The sequence below is a fragment of the Podarcis vaucheri genome (assembly GCF_965113315.1).
Source record: "Podarcis vaucheri genome assembly, chromosome: 3".
Taxonomy (NCBI): Eukaryota; Metazoa; Chordata; class Lepidosauria; order Squamata; family Lacertidae; genus Podarcis; species Podarcis vaucheri.
Window position 1 is genome coordinate 29,520,135 of NC_138761.1, and position 14,669 is coordinate 29,534,803.

General features: G+C 40.5%; 1 protein-coding gene across 20 annotated transcripts in view; it reads right to left on the reverse strand.

Moving 5' to 3' along the window:
• Positions 1-14,669, reverse strand: part of ESRRG (estrogen related receptor gamma) — a 481,625-nt gene that overhangs the window by 116,125 nt on the left and 350,831 nt on the right. The window lies entirely within an intron of this gene.

A 14,669-nucleotide genomic window follows, 5' to 3' on the forward strand; every position in this document is an offset into this window, starting at 1 on the left:
GCTTCAGACAAAACAGTGTCACTAAAGAAATAACAGAAAAAACTCCAAGTTGCATAGAAGAAGCCTTGTGGGGAAACACACAGGGGACACCCCCAAACCCCAGTTCAATGGGGTCATGTTGTGATTATTGTCTTCCAAAGCAACTACTCTATTCCAAAGCACTTAAAAATGGAAAGTGTAATGCTGGTGGTCAACAAAAGAGGTTTAAAGACTGTCTCAAGGCAACTTTTTAAAAAATGTAGTATAAACACCAACAATTGGGAAATGCTTGTGAGCGCTCCAACTGGAGAACAGCCTTTACCAAAGGTGTCATGGGCTTTGAAGACACTCAAACTCAGGACGCAAGGGAGAAAGGTGCTAAGAGGAAGGCATGCTTGGCAAATCCACACCATGATCAACTCCCACCTGGAAACCAATGTCCCCACTGTGAAAGGACGCGTGGATGCAGAATTGGCCTCCACAGCCACTTACAGACGCATTGTTCAAACCGTGTTTATGGAAGACAATCTCACTTGGTTACAAGTGATCACCAAAGAAATCATGTTCAGTTGCCAGAGAATGCTGAATGTACAGGGAGGGCAATGAAACAGATTAATGTGGAATAGGGCTTGGAAAACTTGTCTGCCACCCTGAACAGGTGCACTGCTCTGCAACAATTTATTGCCTGTTCTACTTATCAATATATTTTATACATACATATGCTCTTGCACAGGTCACGTTCATTTCAACGTGGCTTTGCAGAAGTTATTCCTGGTGGATTGTGCCCTCAGATGTTACATGTCATAGACTTTTAAACCAGTGTCTAAATTTCCACAGATTTCCAATACTGATGATTAATGACATGAATATTTTACCAGAAAGATTTTTATATCGAAATCAACATTGTTAGAAACTTTATGTGAAAATTAATGTACAGCTTATACTGTTCTGCAAAATAATTGATGCATACATTTTGTACAAGATACAACAGCCATTAAAGTTTGACAGCAAGTCAAGGGACAGTAATCATCTTTTTTAAAAAAATAAAAATTATGACATACTGTAGCAGTGGTGGCTCCTGCTATTAACCCAAACTGTAATAAGGGCTGTATAGTAAAACTGAGCTTGCATTTAATGTGAAGCTAAAATGGAGCATAATCTGAATTCAAATAAACCTTTGTCACTGTTCAGCCCCCCCCCTAAAGATTGTTATTAGTATCATTTTGAGGTAAGCAGAACCAGAAGGAAAAATGCTTGGAAAATATTTTCCTCCCAGAGGAGTAACCTTTTTAGCCTGTGGCAACAAAAATCACGGAGGACTAACTCATTTATTGTGGCATAAGCTTTTGTGGGTGACAGTTCAGCACATGAAACGCATAAAGTGTTATCCTAAGTTGGCCACTGTATACACACATGGACACAGAGAAGGGGAAACTGTAAGGAGGGAGGTCACAGTTCATGACTGAGGCAGAATTCAAACCAGGGACTTTCTGATTTGTACTTCAGTCCCTTAGGGCCTTTACAGGTTTGCCATTTAAAGTGGTACAGTTGTTGTTTGATCCAGTGTTTTAAAAAGTGAATTTGTAACTGGCTGGCTGCACCTTTGGTCACTTGACACTGATATTAAGACAGTTGAGTGCAGGGTTTTCCTTTCTAACACTAATAGTAGGTTGTGCAAAACTTGAGAAAAGTTCTGTGACTGCATTCATACCCTTATAGAATCCTATAACCACAAAATTGTGGAACCTCGAGAGTTATCTAGTCCAACCCTTGCGATGCAGGAATCTCAACAAGATCATACACAGGCAAGGGAAAGCTGAGTGTAGTCAGACATGCACTCTGGGATTTAAGAAGATGGGAGTGTGTTTTTTTAAGGTGAAATATTGAAGACACAAAGGCATACAATTCCAACAAGAAAGAAAAATGGTAACCCCCTAAAGAAACTGGTATGGTTGCATAAGGAGTTAGAGATGAGATGAGATGAGATGAGATGTAAGAAGGGACTGTATAAGAAATGGAATGGGAAATCATGAAGAAAGAGTATACATGAGTAGCATGGAGAAGGTCCAGTGGATTAAAGCTCAGAAGGAACTCAAGCTTGCAAGAGAGGTTAAAAATAATAATACATGTTTCTTTGGCTATGTTCAAAGCAAGAGGAAGAACAAGTAAGTAGTAGATCCCTAAAGAGTGCTCACTAACGGTTCCTCGTCATCCTGGACAAGTAAGGCGGCACTGGAAAAAGTTATTGAGGGGGTGCTCATCAAATGCCAAACAGGAAGGAGTAGCCAATGCTGCTGAAGACAGAATCGGAATTCAGTATGACCTTAACTGACTGGGGAACTGGGCCCAAACTAACAAAATGAATTTCAATAGGGGCAAATGTAAGGTTCTACATTTATGCTGGAAGAAACAGCTGTACAAATATAAGATGGGAAACACCGGGATTTCCAGTAGTATATGTGAAAAGAGTCTAGGGTCCTTAGTAGACCACAAGCTTAATATGTCAACAGTCTGATGCAGCAGCAACAGCAGCAAAAAAGAAAAGCTAATGGTATTTTAGACTGCATCAACAGAAGTACAGTGTCCCGATCAAGGTGAAGTCCTATGTCCTTGGTGAAGTCCTATGTCCAGTTCTGGGGACCACAATTTAATAAGGATATTGACATATTGCAACGTGTGCAGAGGAGGGCACCCAAGATGATCAAGGGTCTGGAAACCAAGGTTTTTGAGAAATGGTTGAGGAAATTGAGTATATTTAACCTGGTAAAGAAGAGACAGAGAGGAAATAAGGTAAGTACTGTAACCACCTATCTAAAGGACTGTCACATGGAGGATGGAGCAAACTTGCCTTCCCCTGCTCCAGATGATAGGACCCAAACCAATGAATTCAAGCTACAAGAAAGGAGATTCCAATTAAACATCAGGACGAACTTTCTGATGGTAAGAGGTGTTCAACATCTCTCTCCCATGAGAGATGGTGGACTCTCCCTCCTGGGAGGTTTTTAAGCAGAGGTTGAACTGCCACTTGCCATGAATGATCTAGTTGGGATTCCTGCATTGAGGGGATTGGACTAGATGACCTTGGAAGTCCACTCCAACTCTACAATTATATGATTCTTTGATTCTGTGATGTTGCCCAAATGTTGAATTAGTAGCAGGAATGCTAACACTCAAGCTTCTAGCACAGCGCACAGGGATCAGCCAGGGCTCTGTAGAATAATACTTCAGAACATAACAGCTAATGCTACACTGCTTCGTATGAGACACTGAGAGCCACTAAATGAGTGGCTTCAAAACAAAAGGCATTATATTTCAGTAGGTCCTCTTATGAACAACTTCAAAAGTACCTGCAAGCGCCTTCCTGTCATAGTCTGACTAACCTTTTTTGAAAAGAAAGGAAGGAAGGAGGGGAGTGGATGCCAGGGCAAACTCCCATTGTACATTAGGAGGTTCAGCTTCATAGCAGTGCATTTGTTCTCAATAAATGAACCAAGAGAAGGTTCCAAAGACAGAAAATCCTGCTGCTTATCAATCATTTGGACTGATATCACTGAGAAACAGGATAGTCATTTATTCTATGCGTAATACGCAGCCTTAATACTTTGTGACTTTTTTAAAAAAAGGTTCTGCTTTACAAAAATGAAAAGGTAGCAAGATTCTTACAAAAATGGGAATATAGGTAAGTGAAAAGTGATGCACACAGCAGCAATCAACCCCAACTTCACATATACGTTGATACCCACCACACTCAGATATATCCCATCATTAGCACACCAGTATAAAAACCTATTGGCAGACAGACGGAAGAAGCTACAAATCTGGTAGCACAGTGAATTAGGAGACGCTCATTCAACTAAACCTAGAACATTTTGGAATAAGAAAAACAACATTGCATTAAATTAGCAAAGGCTAGAACTTGCAGTATCTGCAATTCAGTCTCATGCATGACTATTCAAAAGCACTTCTGAGTTCAACGATATACTTAGACAAGACTTAGGCTGCAGAGAATTGCAGCCATAGTCTTGTTTAACTGCCTGCTACCATGAATAAAGATGCAATCCTAACTATGTCTACTCACAAGGAAGTTATATGGAATTCAACAGGCATTACTTGCAATAAAATCTGCATAAAATTGCAGCCTTATCCTTTCAACATCATTATATAAATGAGACTGCACATTTTATAATGTTTTGTTCCTAGTTTTTAAGATGCTTCAGCAGATTAGTTCCTTGACATTTTTCTATAAATTACACAAACTGCAGCGCTGTGAACTTGTTTTACCCTTAAGGTATATCCCAACAGTGCTTTTCCCAGATATACAAATTATTTCCACAATATAATTCCTGCATAGAATACTCCTCCCCATATCATATGTCCAATTTTTTGTTTGACTAAAAACCCTTCAAAAACAGCGATTTATAATGCAAAAAAGTGACAGACCCTCTAACTACAGTGTATGCATGTATAATAAAAAAAGAATTAATGTAGTCAATTTGTACAAATGTTCTTGTAACAAAAAAGCCCTATTTCAACAGCAATCCTTTCAACAGCTGATTGGCAAGCCTGTCCGTTTCTAGTCTGTGGTGTTGTCACTTGTCTGCAACATGATAATGAGCCTGTCACCATATTCAAATAGCCCTGTGACAGCATGTTTTGTGAGCATGACGTCCACTGCAAAGGGTCTGTCAAAAAGCACCTTTCAGAAAATGAAAGGAGAATGCTTTTTTTCCTGGTGATAAATCTAATTTCTTCATAGATAGAACACTGATATTTCCCTGCCATCTGATTATGCCAGTGTTGTGTTGCCTTTATGCATGGTCAAATTCTCCTGATTTTTTAAATAGTCCCCCCCCCCCGAAATGTACTGATAAATCAAAATAAAAAGGGGGGTCTCAAGGGTAATCCTCTAAAATCTTTATCTAAAACTGGGATAATGCAGCAATGAAGAAGGACAAAAATGGTATGGGAGGCTAGCTTGTTATCAAAAGCAAACAAAGCTCAAAACAAAAACAGCACTGTCTACATATTTCTTTTGTCAGATTCTTTACTGTTTTCATATTAAAATTCTCCCTTCTTTGGTGTTGTCCTTTTTAAGTAACACAATGCTGCACAGATTTCATCCCCTTGAGAAGGAACAAAAGATAGGCATTATAGATATGCAGCATTTTTCACTGTAAAGTCAAGATTCATGTCTGGTGTACAGACCATGGTACAATACAGTCCACGGTCTAGCTGCTGCCAATATCACTGACCATCTGTGAAAGGTTTTTAGATCGTTCTGGGACACTCAGTGCATTGGTGCAATGATCAGGACAGGCCAGGACTGTCATTACAAAGGGGAAATAAATCAAGGGTGACAATTTACAGGATTTCTTCAGTTCTCGGTGTAACTTTTTATTTAATGCCAATACATATTTGTATGGGCATAGAAGGAGTTTGTCTTTACTGTAGCAATAGTTGGTTTCAGCTGGACTTGTGGAAATAATAATCAAAACACTCTCGGAACCATTATAGGTAATTGAAGGCTGCTATCCTATACACGTATACCAGGAAGTTCCAGTTATTTCAGTGGACCCTACTCCAGAGCAAACATGTAGGATTTACATGTAAAGGAATGTATGTATGAATCAGAAAATGTGATAAAGAGGAAAAATAGAAAAACGTAATTTTTGTTCCTAAGAGTTGTAAGTTTGACCAGGGAGACAACATGTACAAGATGAAAATCAGCTGCATTAATTTTTGTTTTTGTATGGTCACATTAAATTTTTGAGCAAGAAGTGTCAATGTTAATCAAGCAAATCACTGACTACCACAAGGTAAACTGTGTGTGTTATTTCTTAAATAGAACAGTTTCATGGTGCTAGGAAAACCAAGTTCATAATATTCCTGATTTTAAGGTTTTAAATTTACTGACTTTTGTTTGCGCTTACTAGGAAGAGTCTGTAATAAGGAGCTCAAAGGTGTGGGACTATGAACCCCAACCCTCCTCTAAATTTACTTATTTCTCCCCAACAATGGTGTTACACACTGACCACCACAGTTCCTCCATTCCTCCTATTCAACATAGACTGACTACCATCACTTCTCAATCCTCTTAATATCCCATACATCTCCTTTGTATCAGCCTTTGGAGCACTCCCTTTTCCTTTTATTTTCCTTCTCTGCCCATCCCAACAATTTAATTTCTAGGTTAGCTGCCTTATGCCTGGTCAGACCTAAGATCCATCAAGACCAGTACTGCCCACAGAAATAGGCAGTGACCAACAGGAGACAACAAGCACCTTCTACATGGAAAGGAAAGCATAAACAACACAGGAGTTATCCATGGCTCAAATACAAAACTGGGTTGGAAACAGCAGTTATGCCACATACCCAGAATACTTGTTGTTTCCTCAGGGAGACCAACTCCACACTTGAATCACAGGCTTAGACACAACCTCTCCCCCTCAATGGACTACTCCACCAACTTTGTCACATTCAGCAGTCTGTCCAGATCTTCAGAGTCCCAGTAATTGCCTCTTTCATCCAGGAACCAAAGAAACCTTTGGAAAGGTGAACCTTGGCCTGCTCTGTACTCAGAAAGATTATCATTCCACTCCACCCCACCCTTCTGGATCCATCTAGTTTGAGCAATCCAGATGTTGGTGCAGGTGCTGCATTTTAGAGCTGCTGGAGCTATGTTCCCTTCAAAGCCTCAACATTTTACAGATTACACTTCTATTGCCTACCCCCATCCATTTCTCTATTTTTCTTCCCCTCCCCCGACTGCTTGCTTCTGTTCTACAAGGTGGACAGCAGCCACCTTGTATAGAGGGCAGAGGGGGCTTTTGGGGCATGGGGCAGGGCTCCAATACTGAGGGGGCCACCGCACCCTGAGCTGGTGGGAGCACCTTGTGCACCCCAGCCTCCACCCAGGAGCCAGGTGGTGGCTGGGATGAGCGAGATCTTTGCTCGTCCCAGCATCTGCCCAGCAGCTCAAGAGCCGGGCGGCTGGGACAAGTACCGGTAAGTGCAAAGATCTCCCTCCGCATGTCCTGTGCACACCCGGCGGTGTCACATGACACATCACATGGTCACGCCCCCTCAATGTGAGGGGCAAATCGGCGCCCCTGCCAGCAGCATGAAGGAAAGAGAAAAAGCTTCACTGTAATTGTATGGTTTCCAAATTCCAGTTTAGTTATCCCTAAGGGTAGCAACAAAGGAATCCCCTACTTTGTGTCATAAGGTCAACGTGCATGTATTTCTTCTTCTTAAAAATATGAATATGTATTTTAATAGTATTATATTTGCTCAGTGATGGCCTGTAATGTTTCTAACTCGAATGTTGAATCCTTGTGTTGTTGGGAGAAGGAACAGGTCACTGTGGACACTGAGTCCTATTGGTTACAGTGTGGTGCTGATAATGCCAAGCTTGCAGGTTCAATCCCCATATGGGACAGCTGCTTATTCCTGCACTGCAGAGGGTTGGGCTAGATGATCCCCGGGGTCTCTTTGACTCTACAGTTCTATAATTGTATACACTAGTCAAGTTTAGAGAGACTACTTACTTTTCATTAAGAGATGCAACACAAAACATCATAGGAAACAAGTTAGCCATTTGCCATCCCAGACAAAAAATAAGGTATTTCAGATTAAGAAAAGTCTACTTTCCCCATATCTCAAAAACCTGATTACAGTGGTACCTCTGGATACGAATGGGATCCGTTCCAGAGCCCTGTTCGCATCCCGAAGCGTGTGCGTGGGTCGTGATTCACCACTTCTGCGCATGTGAGTGACGTCATTTTGACCATCTGCGCATGTGCAAGCGGCGAAACCTGGAAGTAACGCATTCCATTACTTCTGGGTTGCTGTAGAGCGCAACCCGAAAACGTTCAACCTAAAGTAACTTCAACCTGAGGTATGACTGTACATCTCATTGGCTGAGATGATCCATTTTAAAGATATTTGTAACACAATAAACTATACATTATCCCAAGCAAATACTTCACTTCTTTGTAAATTGCATGAGTCACAAAACAGTGTAATTCTGAACCACTTTATTGGCTCTCTTTACAGAAAGTGGGTAGTGCATATGCGTGAAATTTGTCTTAGTTTGCTCTTTTAAATGTTAACTGTTGCTTAGTTAGAAACATACTTGCGTTTTGAAACACAGAGGGGCATAAATGAAAATTTTGAAGCTCAACTGAACATATATCCTTCTCATGTACAAAGGGGCTTCCCTATTTACTACAATGCAGGAGCCTATCCGCTGCGCACACAGCTCTGTCTCTAAACACTGCAGCAACTGGGGAAACCCCTGCTTCCTGGAAGATCCATGTGCACATCAGAGCACCTGCAGAGGTTTAGATGTGGGTCACTCTCCGTATTTGCCAGCAGTATGTCCACATCAAAAGAAACTGCAAATCTGGAATTTTAAACAAAGCACAACTGAAAGCAACAAACTTGCTATTTACACAGTTCCAGAGGCACAGCATGAATAGATAATCAACATTAAACTGTCTGATTTAAAGGGGGAAGGGGATAAATCATTGATTATCTAGAGGGAAGTAACATAACCAGCAAACATCGAGCAATGTGGGCAGCTGGCTTTGTGCAATACTTAATTCTTTGCCTGAATTTTGAAGCCATTCATGTCTTCACATAAAAGAAAGAGGGGGCAAAAATGGAAAAGAAAGACTTCTAAAGTAGGCTATACAAATACACAAAGCAAGGCTGGCTGAGGCTTCTATTGTCTCAGAAAGTCATCACCATCCTGATCCCTCATTAAAGCTAGGGAAATGCTGGAATGGCATTACAATGAATGCAAACCATTTGCAGCAATCTTCTGCTCACGCCATCTCCAAATGAAGGCAGGCATTGCATAATCCAAGCAGCAAGATCTCCTGACAGGTGGATGATTTATGCTCACAGTCGAAAGAATCTGAGAGCCTGTGGAGGACACGTGTGAGCAAGGTGGTGGCAAGACAGATGCTCTCAGTGGGCTGGCAGGGGCTGGCAGGCTCCAGCCAGCTCAGGTACAACCAAACGCTTTAGTACTGAACTCTTATTGCTATGATTCTATCACAGCAAGAGGCCATTTGGATTATTATGTACATTAGATATACTTTCAGAGCTATCCATATGCTACTGGCAAATATTTTCTCTCCTCCTCCCCGCCCCTTCTAGTTCAACTGATCTGTAATAAACGTATACCTTATTTTTCAAAAAAATGAATACAGTTTTGGAAATCGGCTTCATGTTATTTTTATCCACCAAAAATAAAATAAGGCCCGCTTCTCAAACCACAGTTTTAAACACAAATGTACAAAAGTCTGTTTAGGGAAGTTTTTAATGTTGGATGTTTTATTGTGTTTTTAATATTCTGTTGGAAGCTTCTCAGTTTGGCTGGGGGAACCCAGCCAGATAGGCAGGGTATAAGTAATAAATTGTTGTTGTTGTGTAAAAAACATGTGCTTGGGAACTGGCTTTCTTACACATCTAACTAGCTAAATAACCACTTCTGCAACTTTCACTTATGACTCTGAGCATCAACTCTGTATGTATGAAGTAACTTCAAATCTGGTAGATTTTGCACACACAAATATATGAAAATGTGGTTGAATGAAAAAATATGTCTGCTTTGAGACAATGATCACAAGTAAATTTTGTCAACTGTTTTAAAGAATAGCCTTAGAACAAAATGATGCTCAGGTTTTCACAGCTGAAATTCCATTTTCAACATTATTTTATAAAGTGATCTGAGTCTCTATGGGCATTTCTGATAAATGTATCTATATGCCAAGCACTTGCAGGAAATCTGCAACATGATTTCTCCAGTCAAATAGGATACAAGGCTGCTTTTGCAGTCTTAAAAAGAGTGCTTGAAAAACTATTTTGTCAGAAGGAGTAAGAGAGTTCTGATCTGTTCCCCTGCCTTCTAAGCTTAGGTGGTGGCACCTCATCTGCAAAATGTTTTAACCTGAAAACCTATAAGGCAGCTATACTTTTGTCCTACCACCAAGTGAATAGATAGATAGACGATAGATAGATAGATAGATAGATAGATAGATAGATAGATAGATAGATAGTCAGTCTTTTTAAAATATCAGATGGTTGATTTCAGAATAGCCTGCGCTTCTTAGTTTTTCTGTTGTTGAACTTTTGTTTTAACTATGTGGTGGTGGTGGTTGCTCCTGCTGCCTATCTTTGTCTCATAAACTGTTCTATAATTGTTTTAAAGATTTAAAGACTTTTATCCACCCTGAGAGCTAAACTGATACAGTACAGCAGAATATACAGTTTCAAAACAAATAAATGAATAAAATAAATAAGCACGCTAAAATACTCTGAAACTGGACAAGTATTATCCAAACTAACTATCAAACTGGACAGGAGGACTTGTATCAATAATAAAAAGAACAATGGTTTAATCATTCTTTTACTTTCTACAAACAGTTCAACATTTCAGGTTATCTGGGTTGAATCTGGGACTTTGCTGACTCTCAGCTCCTCTCTGCTTTAACTGATAGTGTCAAAGGTGGAACTGCAGATGAGAATTAAAGACATATACATCCCTTTAATCAGATAACACATTCAAATACTTTCAAATTCCCAAGAAGCCACTTTGCCAGGCACGTGTCAGTCCGAGCCATGCAAGAAAGTAGAGGAGGCAGAAGGTGGCAAGCATTTATTCCAGCTGACCAGCATTTTAAAAAAGGGTCAGGAAATTAAAGAAATAAAAAGCAACAAAAGAGGATAGATAGATAGCAATTTGAATGTCTTTTGACTGCACAATTCTCCCTCGAGAGTAACTCCAGCAGCAGAAGTTTCACAGTCTGCATCCAAATGCACTTTCTAACTTCATTAAGTAGCTGTACTTAAGAACCCTTCACAACAAGTATTTTAATTAGAGATGAGATGTTGCTGAAACATCTCAACTATCCAGATAAGATCTGACGTCATCAAAGTGATGTTCTGGAGGAAACAGGGCCAGCTAATAAAAAGTATGACGCTACAAAGAGTGGGGAGACGTACTGCCCCGAGTGAGTGGATAGAAGGGGGGGGGAGCTTTTCCCAACAGGAACAGGAATAAAAGATTACCCAGAGAAAGTATTCTTATATGAAATGATTGCTCATCAGCATTCTATAGCATGAAGGCCAAAAAGCTATGCAACTCAATCCCACTCAACAAGCACTTTGTGTGTGTAGTGGTTAAGAGCCAGTGTGGTGTAGTGGTTAAGAGTGGTAGTCACGTAATCTGGGAAACCGGGTTCGTGTCTCCGCTCCTCCACCTGCAGCTGCTGGGTGACCTTGGGCCAGTCACACTTCTGTGAAGTCTCTCAGCCCCACTCACCTCACAGAGTGTTTGTTGTGGGGGAGGAAGGGAAAGGAGAATGTTAGCCGCTTTGAGACTCCTGAAGGGGAGTGAAAGGCGGGATATCAAATCCAAACTCTTCTTCTTCTTCCTATATTGAACACCCCACCCCCCTTAAACATACACCAACCTCATAAGGGATGGTAAACCTGTGCCCAGCCAGATGTTGTTGGGCTCCAACATCTGCCCCAACCAGTGTGGCAAATTGGAGGGGCTATGGAAGTTGTAGTCCAGCAAGGCTTGGAGGACCACAAGCATCCCATCCCTGCTTGTGCTAGACTTAAAGATACTTCAGCTTCTGTTTGTAGCCAAATGGCTTATTAGTCTTCAAAAACCAACAACCTGGGGAATACTTGGGGTGCAATTCAAGAGTTACAAAACTAAAGAAAGCTTCCTTGGATGAAGGGAAATAATTATATTCACAGCTCTTCAGTGCCAATGATGTAAATTGGAAGAATGTGTCTATAATATGGGATATTATAACTACAGACCCTCCAAGTGTCCCTATTTTCCAGGGATGTCCCTGATTTAGAGAAGCCATCCTGATTTCTGATTTGATCCCAGAATGTCCCACTTTTCTTTAGGATGTCCCTATTTTCATTGGAGAAATGTATGGAGTTATCCAACCCCCGAGCTGTCTGAAGGCAAACCTGTATAGGGAAGTTTTTTAAGGTTTGATGTTTTATTATGTTTTTATATGTGTTGGAAGCTGCCCAGAGTGGCTGGGGCAACCTAGTAAGATGTATGGGGTATAAATAGTAAAATTATCATTATGGAATGGGAAGTCCCCATTTTCATAAGAGAAATGTTGAAGGGTATATAACTATGAGATAACTTCCAATATGTGCAATGCTTGTCTGTTTTAATCTGTTTTTAGTTTACCACTGATTTTAATTGACATTGCTGTGATATACAAGTAATTTTATTTTTTAAAAATGCATAATTTCTTTCATTCCCATTCAAGGCCTCAATGATTCCGACTTTAAAAAATGCTTTCTCTTTCAGATTTAATCAGAAACTATTAGAGAGTTACTACGATGATATTTTCTCCATTTCATAGGCCATCTGGGTTTTCTGGCAAGGTCAGAATCAGACCCAGAAGTAGCACACAGTATATGAGATAGGAAAATTACCTGGCCTTCCAGAGATTTATCAAACTTAGTGGCAATCCTCCAGATGAATTCTGGGGATTACTAGCAGAGGAACTCCTTGATAAAGGAGATCATACTGAGACGCTTTTCAGATCAAAGTGTAAGATCCTTCTTACCTTTGTAGAAAAATAACACTATGGTCAACAACTCATGGAACCGACAAAAGATAAGGAAACATTAATAGAGTAAGAGAAGCTGCTGGGTTAAACAGTCAGCGGTTTCTGACGGGTTATTCCAAGAGAGCATGACCATCCAAACAAAATTTTCACTGAATGCTTTACATAATGCATGCCTGTAAACTCCATCGTCTTTGTTACCAGTTCCGCTGCATTTTTGTTTGTCTCAAATGCCCTTAGTCACATGCAACACTGCGGCTTAGATTGAAAGAGAAAATGTGTGGGCTTCTGGAAAGGAGATTGAAGCTGCTTTGCTTCTCCTCTGCTTTTGTTGTTGTTGCAGTGCTGAGCCATGAGCTGTCGGGAGAACGCTAAACCAAAAATTCAGGTTCAGACAACATGCAGCACAGCCACAACTTCCTCTTCCACAGCCCACACATGCTTAAAAGCTACAATTCCAAGAGTGGTTTAACATAAGCAATCCCGTTTTCAGCAAACTGTCACTCTCTGAGGGGGACAGGGATCACCTAACAACACTCAGCACCCTTAAACTATAGTTCCCAGGATTTGGGTGGCGTGGGAGCCATGACTGTTTAAAGTACAGTGGTACCTCAGGTTAAGTACTTAATTTGTTCTGGAGGTCCATTCTTAACCTTAAACTGTTCTTAATCTGAAGCACCACTATAGCTAATGGGGCCTCCTGCTGCCGCCACACCGCCGGAGCACGATTTCTGTTTAGCTAATGAGACCTCCCGCTGCCGTCACGCCGCCGGAGCATGATTTTTGTTCTCATCCTGAAGCAAGTTCTTAACCCAAGGTACTATTTCTGGGTTAGCGGAGTCTGTAACCTGAAGCGTATGTCACCTGAAGCGTATGTAACCCGAGGTACCACTGTACATCTTCATAACTGATTAGGAAGAGTCACAAACAATATAGATTTTTTTTTAAAAAAATCACATCTAAATAGTCACACACTGATTATAATTTCATAGAAACTAGGCCATCTTTCAAACATTTTGTCCCTATATCCACAAGCAATCTTTTAACTTACTAGTGCGAAACTCAGACTTTGTGAATATTTCATCTCTGATATCCGAGGAGTATGTAATGAATGGGTTCTGCTCTGCTTGTATAAAATGTAAACTTCAAACAAGTACAAATGCAAAAATCCATGGCAGATTGAAAATGAAAATATGTCCACACCCAACAGTTAGGATGTACACAAAACATGCAATAGCATTACATCAGGGAGGACTAGGTGCAGGCAACAGATGGTTATTGACATATTATTAAATATAAGATTGCAAAACTTGATAAATCCAGTAATTTTTATTTTCATTTAGGCATAAGAGTTTGGTATAAAATATACAGTCACAGATGCATGTTTTCTGTGCTTAAACCATGCCAGCCTGCCCTCTATAATGACCAATAAGAGCATTAAAGCATTTTTTTAAGCTAAGGCAATCAGATTTCAAATTGGATTTTCTCAGCTCTTACTTTTCATCACTTATTAGGCACGCTCCGTTTTGTATATCTGCCCGAAAAAGAAACTATCAGCACTAATTACAGACTGCTGTGAGTGCACTGAGTGGGATACTTATTGTTCTTCACTTATCTCGTATTTAAGATGGTAAGTTCCTGACCATGGTAGTCATGCTGCAGACTGCAAATAAAATCATAATCTGGCTCAGACAAAGAGTGTCCCAGACGGTGGAAAATGACAGATGCTGCAGACTGGCAGAAACGCCAAGCAGCTGACTGAAAGGATATCATTGGCTCAACTGGAGAGGTGTGGCTTGGTTTCTGACTGGCCCAATGAAATGTTGCTTGGAACCGTTTCTATAGCAAGGCAGAGCTTAATACACAGAGAATATCTGAGGGACAGCTCCATGAGATCACACATGTGATATTTACAGCTTGTAATTTTAGTGTTTCTTGATACCCTGTCTGCTTTGATTGATTGAGGGGGTCATGCGGAGTTCTTAAACTTCCAGCAGATTTAGTGCCAAGACCACAAAGGTTTGCCTGTTCAAGCATTATGTGAATACTGCTTGGTGCCAGCGGTTTAAT